Here is a 13,946-nt window from a genome sequence, read left to right on the forward strand (position 1 = left end):
CACAGACAGGAGGCCAGATGCCAGAGCCACTTTTAACAAAAGCCACTTTACTTCTTTTAGTTGACTGAATTTGCTAAAGAAGGTGTCAGTCCGCTTTTTGGAAACTTGAGATAATTGATGGTACTATGATCATTCCCCAATAATAATGATACTGTAGGTCCAATATGGTAACCCACATCTTTTTTTTAAAGATCACAATGAAATGTATAATCCATATCTGATCTGGATGAAATGTGGTTGGGCACTTGAGGAACCAACAAGTACTTTTGCCATAATCCTGCAAAAAGACAAACAAATAAATTAATAAATGCCCGAAAAAATAAGGTGAATAGTAACAAATCCCCTTTTTAACCTTTATTTAACCAGGAAAGTCTTAAAGGGATTAATAATCTGTTTTTCAAGAGAGTCCTGGAAGCAGTTCGGTTTGAGATCCCACAGTGGATTCAAACCAACAACCTTCCGGTTACAAGCACGCTTCCTTAAGTGTTAGGCCACCACTGTCCATTTAAACAACTACCAAAGATCAAAGTTGATAGCAGGGGATAAACAAGATAATTTATAAAGTAAAGGTTTACATGACTGTATGCACATTGTTCATCTCAAAGGTTTTCTTGACTATGGTCATAACTTCAAATGTGGAATGTCGGTTTAAAATTCACTTGTTAATAATATCTAGAATCCACTTGCACAGTGGCTTGGACAACCAACCTACACTGGTTTTATTTGTATTGTTTGCATGTCAAAACTTCAAAGAAAAGTACCAACGTCTGATTTTTTTTTTTAAGGGAAAACATGAGTGGAAACAATTTTGAACAAAAAATTATCTGTGTTACATTTCATGTACAAAAAATCATTTGGCATGCATGCTGTGGAGGCTCTTGATGCAAAATGTTTGGGTAGAACAAAGCAGTCTCATTCCAATGTCCTGGAAGCAGACAGATCCCACCACCAGCCTCTGAATAATGTGGCATGGCAATCATGAGACAGCACACAGTTTTTCAGTCCAAGGGAGAGGAGTATATCCACTGTTTCCAAACTCAGATGGAAAACTACTGCTGTAGAGTCTGCATTTCCTGTCGGTTTCCCTACTTTCCTCTTCTTCAATTTGGCCTCCTCCTTTGAATCCCCCCCCCCCACCCCCCCGCCAATACCCTGTGTCAGCATATTCCACACACCCATCCCCCATCCTCTAGAAACCTTTTCCTCCGGAATGGAAATACTGAGTGAAAGTAGACGTAGAAATAAAAATGCCATTGGATAAATAGCCTCCACATGCTTGTCCTTGCGTAACATGATGTGGCCGTCTTGATCTACCTTTTCTTTTACTCCTTTTATTTCCTCATGCCTCTCCCCCCCCCCTCCTCTGTAACTATCTTTTGCACATTTCTTTATTGATCTCATTCATTCTCTTTTATGCTGCTCTATTTTGTGCTTCTCCCCCGATGCCACGACAGGCAAATTAGACTTTAGTAACTCCGGTCTTAAATTTGGGGTGCGCTCGGACTGGAGCAACGTTGTAACTTAAGTTGCTGGTCTGGTGCAGCAGTGGGAATGTTTCAGCTCACTGCCTGGCAGTTTGAGTTCACTCTGTAGCTTATTGCAGCAATAACACAGACCAGCAAACTGAGAAACTGTGGACACACACACACACACACACATACATACATACGTTTTTCCTTAAGCTAAGGAGAAGTCTTGCTGACATTATTACCGTACTCTACAAGAGCTGTTGTTGGGTTCTAAGCAAATTTACCAGTACGTACAAGCTTAACCAGGATTTTAATAACTATCAAAGCAGGGGTTCCTTGCAGTGTGTACCAGTGTGTGTGATTTGAGCCACTGCCCATCTTGTTGCTTGTGGCTATTGCCTTTTTCTTATTGACTGACTGATTTATATCAGCACCCATGCTTGAAATAGAATCCCCTGCTCTGTCTACGCTGAAAATGCAGAAACTCACGGACTGCATCTTCTTCCAAGACCTGCTTGTGTGGATATGCATCTGTATGTGTGTACACAAAAAAGTAGTGATGTGTAAAAATCCTCTAACTTCTTTTTCTCGTATCTTCCCTCCATCATGTCGCCATATTGTACCCAATCTACTCCCGTCCACCTTTCCGATCTATTGCCTTCGTTCAGAGCTTTCCTTGCTCCTCAATCCCTCATCCTCTTACGGGAGCATTTGAGCATGCGGTGGAAATAACTAAGCCAATAAAGACTGTGCCAAGATCAATTCCCCCCCTATGCTTCACATAGTTACTGAGGGAAAGACAGAATTATGGAGATGAATGTAAAGGTTGGGAAAAGAGTGGAAAGTCCATCACAAGCATGAGTATTGTCATGGATGAACATGCAGGAGAAGTGGTCGGCGTGGGAGGAGAGGAATGGGGACGTGGGCAGGACACAATGAAGATGGAGGGATTTGGAGAACAGATAAATAACTCTGTGGGGAACACATATGGTCCTCCTCTCTTGGTGCCTCTGCTTTACCTGAGGGACCCTGTGATGATGAATCTAGCCAACACTGGAGATCCCCTCAGAAGACTCAGAGAGAGATTTTTAGATTGTTTTAGATTTAAATTGACCATATGGCATTTCAGAATTGGCGCAAATGAAGAGAAAACCTTTTGGAATTTTAAGGTGGAATCCTCTTAAAGCTGCTACCCACAATTATTTTTTATCAACAAAATCTATAGTATAGGCATGGTATAGAGCAGGGGTCACCAACCTCTCTGAAACTGTGATCTACTTCAAAGGTACTGTATAGTTCAAAGAGCTACCTGTTTAAAAAGCACTTCTCAAATACTAAATGTTCACGGTTTCACTATAATTTGAGGGTAAGATAGTAAGGAAGACTAGCAGTGACTTAGAAAAGTAAGATATGTTTAGGTTTCATCATGCAACACTTTATTTCTCCCAATGTATTAAATTTTGATGAAAAAATATCATCTTCCTATTTTGCTAACTACTAAGAAACAACTTTTAACGTATCGTATAACGTGTAACATTTGTAAAATGTAACAATGTCGTATTTTATGAAAATCCACCTTGTGTTTTTAGAAATATCATATTATATATAACTATCTTACTGAACATGCACCAAATCTGCAACACTTAAAAACATTTGTCACAATGTTTCAGTGAAAAGATGGTAATTTATTTCCAAAACTTTATCACGTGCAGCAGTTTTTAACTTTACTAAGTACTATCTACATCTGTCATATGTATTTATATTTGTGATTTTTAGATTCAGATTTTTTGATGGTGCTCGTTGATGACTAGAGCTCCTGGGGACACCTCACATGGTCCATGCGGGCTACCTGGTGCCCATGGGCACCCTGTTGGTGACCTTATTCTGTTTGTTGACATTTGCATTGTGAGATCTGGAGTCGTGGAGATGGGTGCAGGGTAGGAATGTGCGATATTTAATCGTTTATGATTTATCATCAAAGACAATCTCACCGGTAAGAATATGTCATCCCACGATATAAACGATAAATTCTCATGTCGGAAATAAGCAAGGGCCGTGGGGCATTTGTCCTTCAATTTAGCCAAGAATGTCCCAAAAAAAATGTGTTCCACGGACCAAAACTGCCCGTTTGTTGTCAACAACTTACTATTCTCTGGAGCGAAACACTGTTTACGGAAGCTACGCCATGCGCCGCCACCGCCCCCCTCACACACCGCCGTCTGTGAGTGTGAGGTGCTCATCACAGCCTACCTGAAGTTGCCGTGCTGTGATACGTCATGGACCACTACTTAGTTAAAACCAGACAACCATCCAACAAAGGGAACCAATTCAAGTTCCGAAAGCTAACTATGCTAAGCTAACACACCGGCACACTGGGCTACGAGCTAACGCTAACCACTCCATATAAGGAATAGACCAAGTTAAAAGAACACGTCTTACTGTCAAAGCCACAGAGAGACATCGATTTGTTTATGGTCAGATTTAACACTTTACTATGGAAGGATAAAAACTAACATGTCACACGTTGTGTGAAATAAATGTTAGCATAAATATAATGTCACTATTCATTCGTCCCAATTTGTGAAACGCAATATTTTTTCATTTTATTTCACGTGTTCACAAGACAACGCTGGTCCCATTAGACTAATGTAACTATTGAGATTATTACATCAAAATATACTGAATGATTAAATCATCAGCTTGATCTGGTTTAAATATAGGAAATCAGAGATATGTTTATCACCCACGACTTTATGTAACTCATCAAATATGAAATAAACTAGATTCATCAGCAGTAAAGGCACTATTGTTATTTTTGCTTTTCATGTGCTTTTTTAAAAAAAAATCATTTTATTTCAAATGAGCAAATACATATTTTACATACAATAACACTAATAGAGTGACCCACATGCATAAATATATTCCATAGAATATCAGCTCATGAACTCTTTCAGTCAGCAGCTACTGTAGCCTTTTTAAATGTGTCAAGTATTGATGTATTCAGATTTAATTGTGTTTGTAAGGAACCTGTTTACACTGATTTTTTTTATTTATTTATTTTAATTTTATCGTTATTGTGAAAAATACCAGAATTGCCCATTCCTAGTGCAGGGAAATGTTTTTACTTGATTCTGATATCACGATGAATACCAAGAACAAACTAGAACAAAAATGGTGTCGCTACTATCGACGAAACACAAAAAAATTACGAAAAGGATGAAGTAAAAACACGTCTATGTATCTGTTAACGGTGCTCCACATTTGGAGTGTTTATGGTGCAGGTGAAAGCAAACTTCTTACTAGATTTTAAATGGCATCATCACAATGCTGCTTCCTCTATGGCCTTGCATCTCATTAATCATGAATCCCATTCGGACCACCAGCTGATGTCAGTAGTCAAGCTCATCAATCCTCCTTTTCAGTGCATCTACAACAGCTGGAGTGAACAACAACCCACCCATCGTAATGGTTCTGTCAGATTCACATGCACACAGAGGATGATACCTGCACAGCGCACACACTGAAGACTGTATTTTGGACTATTCTAACCAGGACATGCACAGAAAGGCCGAGTTTTAGTTTCAATTTAGTTTACAACGCAGACACTGATTTGAAGTGAAACTTATTTTGTTGGAACACATTTATTCCCCAAAGCTTTTCAGTGTATGATGATACCCCTACTGTCGAGCCTTCGTTGCAATTCATTATTTAGTTTTATTGTCTTTTATTTCCCATTTTTTAAAATGTTGAAGCCTTTATGATGGCGTCTCACGGGGCTGTCTTTAGAATTTAGATGCGCAAGGCAGAGTTACGAATGGCTCATATGCAAGCGATGTGGAGCATTTATATCAATACTCATGGAAACTGCAGTCGCGTGCCACAAAATGGCCTGATTTCCTCGTACGCACAGTAGAGCTGTGAGGAATTAGAAGAGGAGACAAATCAGTTAACCATGTGTAGCTCTTGGGATAGCTTTAAAACAGCATCCTTTCATGTATAATGCATAAACCTTCAAAATAATTGCATCTTTCCTGTCAGTCGTCTCTCGTCTCCCTCTGTCTCACACACTGTGAGAACCTTTGAAGGAAAGTCCTCTTAATTATTGGAGCTACAATCTTCTGCACTGACGTGTTGATCCGAGCGCCTCAATAGCTGGAAACTTAGACAAAGAAATGATCAGCCAGCATCAACCATAATATAGTTTTGCATTTTGTATTCTAGCATTTTTCTACCACTACAAGTTTCAAACAATTTCTCGCTGCAGCATCTTATTTGTCACAATACTCAGCAAATTAAAACACCCCCAACAGCAGAATTTTTGGGAAAACCCTTCCATTACTTTGTAGATATAGCCTGTTCATTATGGACAATTACTGGTAGTGATAAACGTTTTTGATCCCTGGAAGGGGTTTAAGTGCAACATCCTTCAACCATACTAATAATGGCAGTTTCATCTTCCGCTTTTTGACATAATATTCATAGACTAGGGTGTAACGATTGGTTTTGATAACGATTTGATTTAAATCACGATTTCTTGCTACTGATTCGATTCATGGACAATATTGGTTAATTTAGAACAATTTCATCCAAAATTATTAAGTGACTTGAAATCCAATCAGTTTATTCTTAGCCAAATTAATAATTCATATTAATACCTGGATACTGGACAGTGCTGGTGAGGTTCACTAGATTCATGTTAATTGTAAGGGAATCTTTTATAAATTAATTATGGACATAAACAAACAAGTAAACAGCATTTATTCTCAAACATATTGACATTTTATTTGAATGACGTCCAACCAACACTTCAGTTTAAATGAACAGGATCTTAACTTTTCTTTACTCATTTTCACTACGTTTTCAATAAAAATACGTATTAGGTTTAACTGACTCTTCTGCTTGTTTTTTCATCATTAAAATAATACAATATTAACATAAAAATGAAGTGCAATCAAGCACTGTTCAGGTTAAATGAGCAGTGGTTGAACCTGCTACTTTTTGTTTTAACTTTCTGCAAAGCTAACACTAACAAGCTAACACTACCATATGCTGCTGCTGCAGTGAACACTACCAGAAGGGCCTAGCTATTGACAATCGACACAGCGAGCGACTGCTTTAGGATATATTCATTTGTGCAAAAGTGTTTCCACACACTTGACCCCAAGGGTAGATTGATCAATTTCTCGTTTACTGCCTTCTCCATCATGATGATTTTTTTCTGTCTGCTGGCGTGTGGCAATGACGTCCCAGATAGCCAACAGAGTTGGCCGCAACATCTTTGATGTTAAAAGCGCTTTAAAAGACACCTCCATATAAAGTAATCCGTGCTTTAATCCATTGCGTAATTTCCTTGTATCGTTACAATTTATTAATTACCTCTTAAAACAATTTTAGATCGATTAATGTCATCTGGTAGGCCAACTTGCTGAGCACAGATCAATGTAGTTGATAAGAAATCAATGCATCGATCTAATCGATGAATCATTACACCCTCATCATAGACATAGTAACAGACTTCCCTCTCCCCAGCCACTTTGTCTGGCTCAACCCGGGGGATCCCAAGGTGTTTCCAGACCAGCCAAGAGACATAGTCTCTGCACCATGTCCGGGGTCTTCCCTGGGGTCTCTTACCAGTGGGCACCTAATCAGGGAGGTATCCTAATATGATGCCCGAGCCACCTCATTTGACTCTTGTCAAGGTGGAGGAACAGCAGCTACTACAACTCTGAGCCCCTCCCAGATGTCCGAGCTTCTCACCTTATTGCTAAGGTTAAGTTCAGCCACCCTAAGGAAGAAGCCCATTTTGGCTGCTTGTTCCCACAGTTTTTCAGCTACTGCCCAAAGCTCATCACTATAGGTGAGAGTTGGAATGAAGATCGAAGGCTTTGCTTTTCAGCTCAGCTCCCTCTTCACCACAACCGACCGTTGCTGAGTCAGCATCACTGGGGATGCCGCACCAATCTCCCCGTCAATCTAACGCTCCATTCATTCCAGCTAATACACAGATTGTGCAATCTTGCATCACCCTGTAGTTTTATAGGGTAATAGAGAAATATAGAGCAACTTAGCATCAATGCTTAAAAGGTCATAAATGTTTGAAAGCAGAGCCTAGTAGAGGCTTATCCAGCCTACCTGACACCTGACCGTCATTCATGAAATTGCATGGATGAAGCCTTGTATTTATTCTAGTTTACAACAGATTAAAGCTAATGAGAAAGTTTAAGATAATCAATACAGAGAGAAGCAGACCACTGTTTATTTTCTACCAGAAAGGACTAAATATATTAAATACCCCCAGAGTACATTTTCAGCTATAGCTGTGAGGGATGTGTGAATAAATCAATCCATTAGTGCTGTTTACTCACCTTCAGAGGTATTTACTTATTGAAAGCAAAGGCAGAAACTAGGCTGCTGTAAAAGTGGCTTTGTTTTCAATGCAATTCAGTCAAAAAACATTTAAAAAAGGACAAACCAAGAATAAAGGCTTGAAGGTATGAATTAAATGAAGGTTTATTAGAGCAAAGGCTTCTTTTTGTCTTTAACCCACAAGCTAAGTGGTCCGGTACAGTGATTTGGCCAAGGTTGCAAAGAAGACACGTTTTAGCTTTTAAAAGTGTGGTGTGCAGGCTCGAAGAAGAGCTGACTTTAAACAAAATGTTATCTTACAAACCAATTAAACTTGATAAGATTAGAATAGAGAAATTAGACTGGTTAAATGGTCAATAGACTTTATTTATATAGCACTTTATTACCACTGATGTAGTCCCAAAGGTCTTCACAATATCAGCTCATTCATACTAACATTCACACACCAATGGAATAGAGCTGCTATGCAAGGTGCTATGCAACCGGTTCAGTGGCTTGCCCAAGGACACTTCAATACATAGACAGGTATAGCACTGGGATCAAACCCCCAATCTCTCAATCAAAAGATGATCCCACTACCACCTGAGCCACGGTCAACATAGTCTCTTCAGCATGTTATGTGTGTCAATATTGGATCTGCGATAAACAAGACTTCATAACCCTGCAGGTTAATGTTCGTATTGACTGAGTTTACTGCAGTTTACAGTAAAATAGTTTTGGACACTAGATGCATTAGTAGTATATTAAAGAATCTCTTCTTATTTCGCAATTACGGCCAAATCTCTGTAAAATCTCATTGGAAGCTTTATGGATAAGATTGAATCTTAGTCATTTTCAAGAAAGAAATTGAGGAAATTAAAAAAACTGGTCACTGATGAACTAATGATACTTGTACCAGTTCTTGTTCCCAATAAATGTATGGCAGTGGCTATCCGTACCGTTGCCATATCAATATACCGACATTCTATCCGTACACAACGCCCCTATTTGGCCAGTTTAGGTCACGTGATAAGTCAGTCATTGGTCAGTTTAGGTCGCGTGACTAAGACTAAACCTTACCCTAAACCTAACCCTAATTTTTTTTTCCAATATTGGGTTATAACCTGACCCTAAACCTAATCCTAAGACGCTACATACTTGTACTTCGGTAATTGTACCAATAGCACCTGGGGTTGTCCGTATGCCAACTGTACAAATAGACACTTTCTAAATGAATACCTTTAGCTAGCCTTTTTTTCCAGGGGTCACCCCAGAAAGCAAACAAAGATTATGTATAAAAACTAAGTAAACGGTTGTATCTCCTCAAGCGGGAAAAAGTCTAAAAGATTAGGAAGCACTGCTTCCTAGGTTATTAGTAGGAATGTACAGAAATTGTGAAGAATACATGAGGACTGTTTTTTTGTTCTTATTATTACTGTGTATTTACTGTGTGGACAAGGTGATGTCACCACGTGTTTCAGAGTGGGATCTCCAACTGTGAGAGAGAGAAAAAAACAGGGAGGGGAAATGGAGGAATGGGTTCTGGGAGGAGATTCAATGAGAATCAGACAGAAAAGAAGCGGCTATAAAAGCATGTAAAAGGAGAAGAAGTTGACAGAAAGAGAGAGAGAGAGAGAGAGAGAGAGAAAGAGAGAGAGAGGGAGAGAAAATCTGGAGTTAGAGAGAGGGGAGGGGGAAAGTTAGACTATCTTGCAGCAACTTTTTTCCCTCCTGGTTTTTCTTTCTTTGTAGAAGAAAAAACAACAGGACCCAAAAACTCACTTTGGAATACTTTTGTTTCACTTTTTATTTTATCTTTAAATAATCAACCAGCCAGATTTTCCATATGGATTTTGACCTGTAGTAAACCTATGAATGGATTAAGGTGGTCACTTTCTGGATTTACATAGTTGAAGGTATGGCCTTTGTGAATTTATGTTCGAACATAATAGAACTGTTTATCTAAGAAGCGTAGGTAAAAAAAAAATAAAATAAAAAAATAAATAAAGTACTGTTCATATTAGTGGCAAACACTAGAGACATTACAATATGGTAAAACATTGTACCTCTGGAAAAAAAAAAAAAAACAATATAAACATTATAAGCAGATGTCTTGACACATAGTTGGCACAAACTATCAAAAAATGTATCTTTATTCTGATAGGTCGTCCCTAAGATCTACTTTAAGGTATTTGGAGGTTTTCAAGTAAAGATGTTAAAAGTCACTGTCATCAGTGATGCAAATTACTCACTTCTTTTTATATACAAGCCATGCACCTCTCATAATGAGCTCAGCTGAGTGAGTCTTTATGGCTTACATCCAGCCCCTCTGGCATGGAAAAACCACATCACAGCACAGCTTGCCTTTGTTAGAACTGCTAAAAATTGAAATAAAATACTGTGCAAATCAGATCTTACCATGCAACTTCCAAAATCCACCTAGAAAACAAAGGGAAATTGCAAAAAGGGAAGACACATCTGCTTTTGTCATTACAAGAACCATTCTGTGTCTGGTGGTTTTTTGCATCCTGTCTGTGTACCCCTTAAAACCCACCCCCAAATGTTCAGCTAGCAACATTTGGTAAAATACAGGATTTGTTTGCAGGCCTACCTTAGCAAACAAAGTCAACACCTAGTAATTATTAAGAATAACACTTTTCCAGTCAGACAGCCAATTACATTTTTTTGGCAACTTGTTACTACAACAAATTGCAACATGAGCTTAACTCTCCCTGTTTTGTTTTGTTTTTTTTCCCCAACTTATATCCATTAGCTAAGGAAACATGATGATGCAGGCCAAGTAGACACTGTACCTCATTTTAGTCCATGATAGTGACCTGCAGTGAGTTACTGCATTCACTTAACTCTGGCATTGTCTTTGTCTCACTAACACCAGGCAGTCAGATTTATGAAGCGGAGCACTAGGAAAACAGCACTTTGCCTCTGCAGTCTAAGAGCTAGCTGGGACACATGGGTTTAAGACACTTGGATCATGACATCCATTCCCCTTCTTGTTTAAATTGTAAGGATGAAAAGTGCTCCAAGGGCATGGAAGATCTATGTTGAACAAAGATATAGAAAGTTCTTTGGAAATAACACTCCCTGTTATGGCTGGTGCTTAACACGACTCACAAAAATTTAAGTTACGGCTTTGAATTTAACGCATGGCAAGTAAAAACATGCCTTAGTCTCCAAAGAGTGTCAGACAGGTTGGGATATTATCTTGGCTTGAACAAAAGTGCATCTTTTGCTTCTAGTCACTGTGTATCTGGAGTGTGTATTAAAGCCTCCGGGCATCTTTGGTTATTTTCAGCCACCTTTAGACCCCTAACTCAACAGGAATGCAATGAGCTTTCATATTTTTCCAAAGCATGTCCAACGTCTGGGGTCAAAAAGAGTGTAACTGTGTGTGTACAATGCTCCTGCTTGCACAGCAAAACGTGTAAGGTGTGTCTTACAACAATCAGGCTGAATATTGACGAGCACTACAGTATTTATTCCTTTTTTTTCATGACATAATATTTTGGGTTAGTATTTTTTTTTTAGTGAAGCAGTCTAGTGAAATGTTTGAATGGAAATAATGTATTGCCCCTCAGTTTTTCTGTTCCAACCATGATGTTGTCAGGGTCAAAATAATAATGTATTAAATGATGATAAAGCAGTAAACAGACTCTTGAAGAAATCTATTGATTAGCCTATATTGTATTGTGAAAGCTCAGAATATGCAATTAGTTTTCTATGTGTGGTTGATTGGCATCAATCAAATCATTTAGCAGTTTGTTTAACATAAGAAGGCAGTAATTTTGTAAGTTATGTATTAACTTTGAATGACTTAAAATTACAACCAGCCCTCTAGTAGTGAGGTGGACATAGACTTTTGCCTCTAAGATACTTGCCTCCTGTTATACTTTACCATTTGTTTTCAACACTGTCAATGGCAATGTTAGCTTGTTAAGGTTAGCTTATGACTTCATTAGGCTACTGTTTTTCTGAAGTATAGTCTTGCAGCTGTTTGCTCTTAGTTTGGCTCCTAAATTATTTGAGGAATGTTAAGTTGTCAAGAGTCCAACCATCTTTTTTTTTTTGTCTTACATAAAAGGGATCAACTCCACTTGTTACAACAAACCCTTAACTGAGCTCATTTGCCCTATTTTCCACTGCAATATTGTAAGGACTGCTTTACTTAATGTTGTTTCCACCTTTATACAAATGTAAATATATACTTAAGTGTAAAACTGGCTTGAAAGTAATAACTTGTTTAGGCCTTTGCCTATAAAAACCTCTGCACTCTCCAGAACTGTGCTTGTATGTCAAAGAAACCATTTATCCACGTCTACCTGTCCTTATATAATTTAGGTCGATTATGCTTGGATTCGATCCAACTTTCATTTCACTTTCCTTTCCAGCCTTGGCTCAGAGAAGACACTCCGGAGGATTCAGTCAGGGTCGCAACCCAGCTGACAATTTAGAGGCTGTTTTTGCAGCTCAGCAGCAAAGCTGCTCTCAGGGTGTGTGTTTTTGTTTGTGTGATCGTTCAGAGTAGATTGGAAGCAGATAGCCTGTGAATGAGCTGTCTATCAATCTTATTCCAGTAAAATGCTGGATGAGACAGCTGGCGTAGCACTGAAGCACCTCGTTGCCCGACAGACACTTAGTCTGGGTTTAAACAAATAGCAACACGTTTATCTCCATCTTATTATCCTTAACATTCATAAAAAGTCATTTCCTCCTCAGGTCAATACAAAGAACTTTTTTAAATTGAAATCTGCCTTTGTGTGTGTCTCTTGTAAAGCGGATATTGTTCTGTCAGGCAAAAACAGAGACTGGAAATTCATGGCGGTATAAAATTAAAACCAAATCATGTCATCATCATGACATTCTTCAAATTAACACATTTTAAATTAGTCTACACAGCCCAGATTTAAGATATGAACATGTTCTTTATCAATAGTATTGACAGGGTTACATTTTCTGGCAGCGATTGAGACTTTTGGACATTGACTATTTATCCTGCAGTTGCAAAGACACACTCGATGGTGACAGATGTTGCAAAGATGGAAAGGAATACTTCACCACTTGTACCATCAATGACAAATCTTGTGGCTTTTAGTATTGAGATAGCTTGTCGCACAATATATCATCCCACTCTTACAATTTACCTCTTTTTTAAATTTTGGAGTGTCCCTTATAATTGGGAATCAAAATATGAAAAAGCCAGGTTTGCAACTAACAAAATCAAGTGCTTGCTGTTTGGTGATTGTAAATGTTGGTCATCTCTTTTGCCTCCTAGTTCCGACCATTAGCTGTTGCATGTTCAACTTCTTAATTGTTTAATTTTCTTTATTAACTCCAAATACAGTAACTGAATGACTCATGAGCCTTAATTCCTACGAGGCCCAAGGCCAACACCGTGGCTTAACCCTACCACCCATTTATCTGCTTTGATTGATAATTGGGGAAGTAGCTACTGTATATGGATAGATGCTGATTAAGTAGTTTTTTAAATTATTGCCATATTCTTACCATTGAGCTTAAAATTAAATGTTGGGTTCATGTGGCATGCAGCCTAAAATAATTACTACTGCTTAGAATGTTCACATTCTGCCATCCAACACCATTATTACCTCATTCTTTGTTTAATCATTCAAAATGCAGACCGTAACTGACTGAAAAATGTCTCAAAATGACCGCCCACATCACAATTGGATTCATAACATCATAACACAATGTGAGCCTTGTCCATCTGTTCCCCCCACAACAAATCGTGGACTGAAACATTATCCTCCACTATATTCTCAGTTTGCAGCTTGCTGTTCACAGTCAAACCTTCGATGATGCTCTGTCCTCAGCCATAGTACTGTAGTCCCATTCTGCTCATTGGAGTGTAAATCCTTTCTTGTGGCAGATGGCACTACTGTGCATAGAAGCAGGTCTATACGGCCTTGGCTACACCTATAAACACTGCAGGGTTATGGGGGTCATTGCACAAGCTGAGGGCAAAGAGGGGTCAGATAGGTTGTTTTCATGTGAACTCTGCCGATGTGTCTTCAAGTGTACCGTTTTTGTGTGTCAGTGTGTGTACATTCTTCCGAGGTTATAATGAAAGAGACCGTCTGAATAAAATGGACAAAT

The 13,946-nt window shown here is 38.6% G+C and overlaps 1 protein-coding gene across 4 annotated transcripts in view; it reads left to right on the forward strand.

Moving 5' to 3' along the window:
- Window positions 1–9,433: 9,433 nt before the first annotated feature.
- The window catches only part of col16a1 (collagen, type XVI, alpha 1), an 81,408-nt gene continuing 76,895 nt past the window's right edge, over window positions 9,434–13,946 (forward strand). For all 4 annotated transcript variants that reach the window (XM_028461366.1, XM_028461368.1, XM_028461367.1 and 1 more), the window contains exon 1: window positions 9,434–9,730. The gene's annotated coding sequence lies outside the window, so the exon portion shown is untranslated. The remainder of the gene's footprint in view (window positions 9,731–13,946) is intronic.

Source organism: Gouania willdenowi, chromosome 11, assembly GCF_900634775.1.
Source record: "Gouania willdenowi chromosome 11, fGouWil2.1, whole genome shotgun sequence".
Lineage (NCBI taxonomy): Eukaryota > Metazoa > Chordata > Actinopteri > Blenniiformes > Gobiesocidae > Gouania > Gouania willdenowi.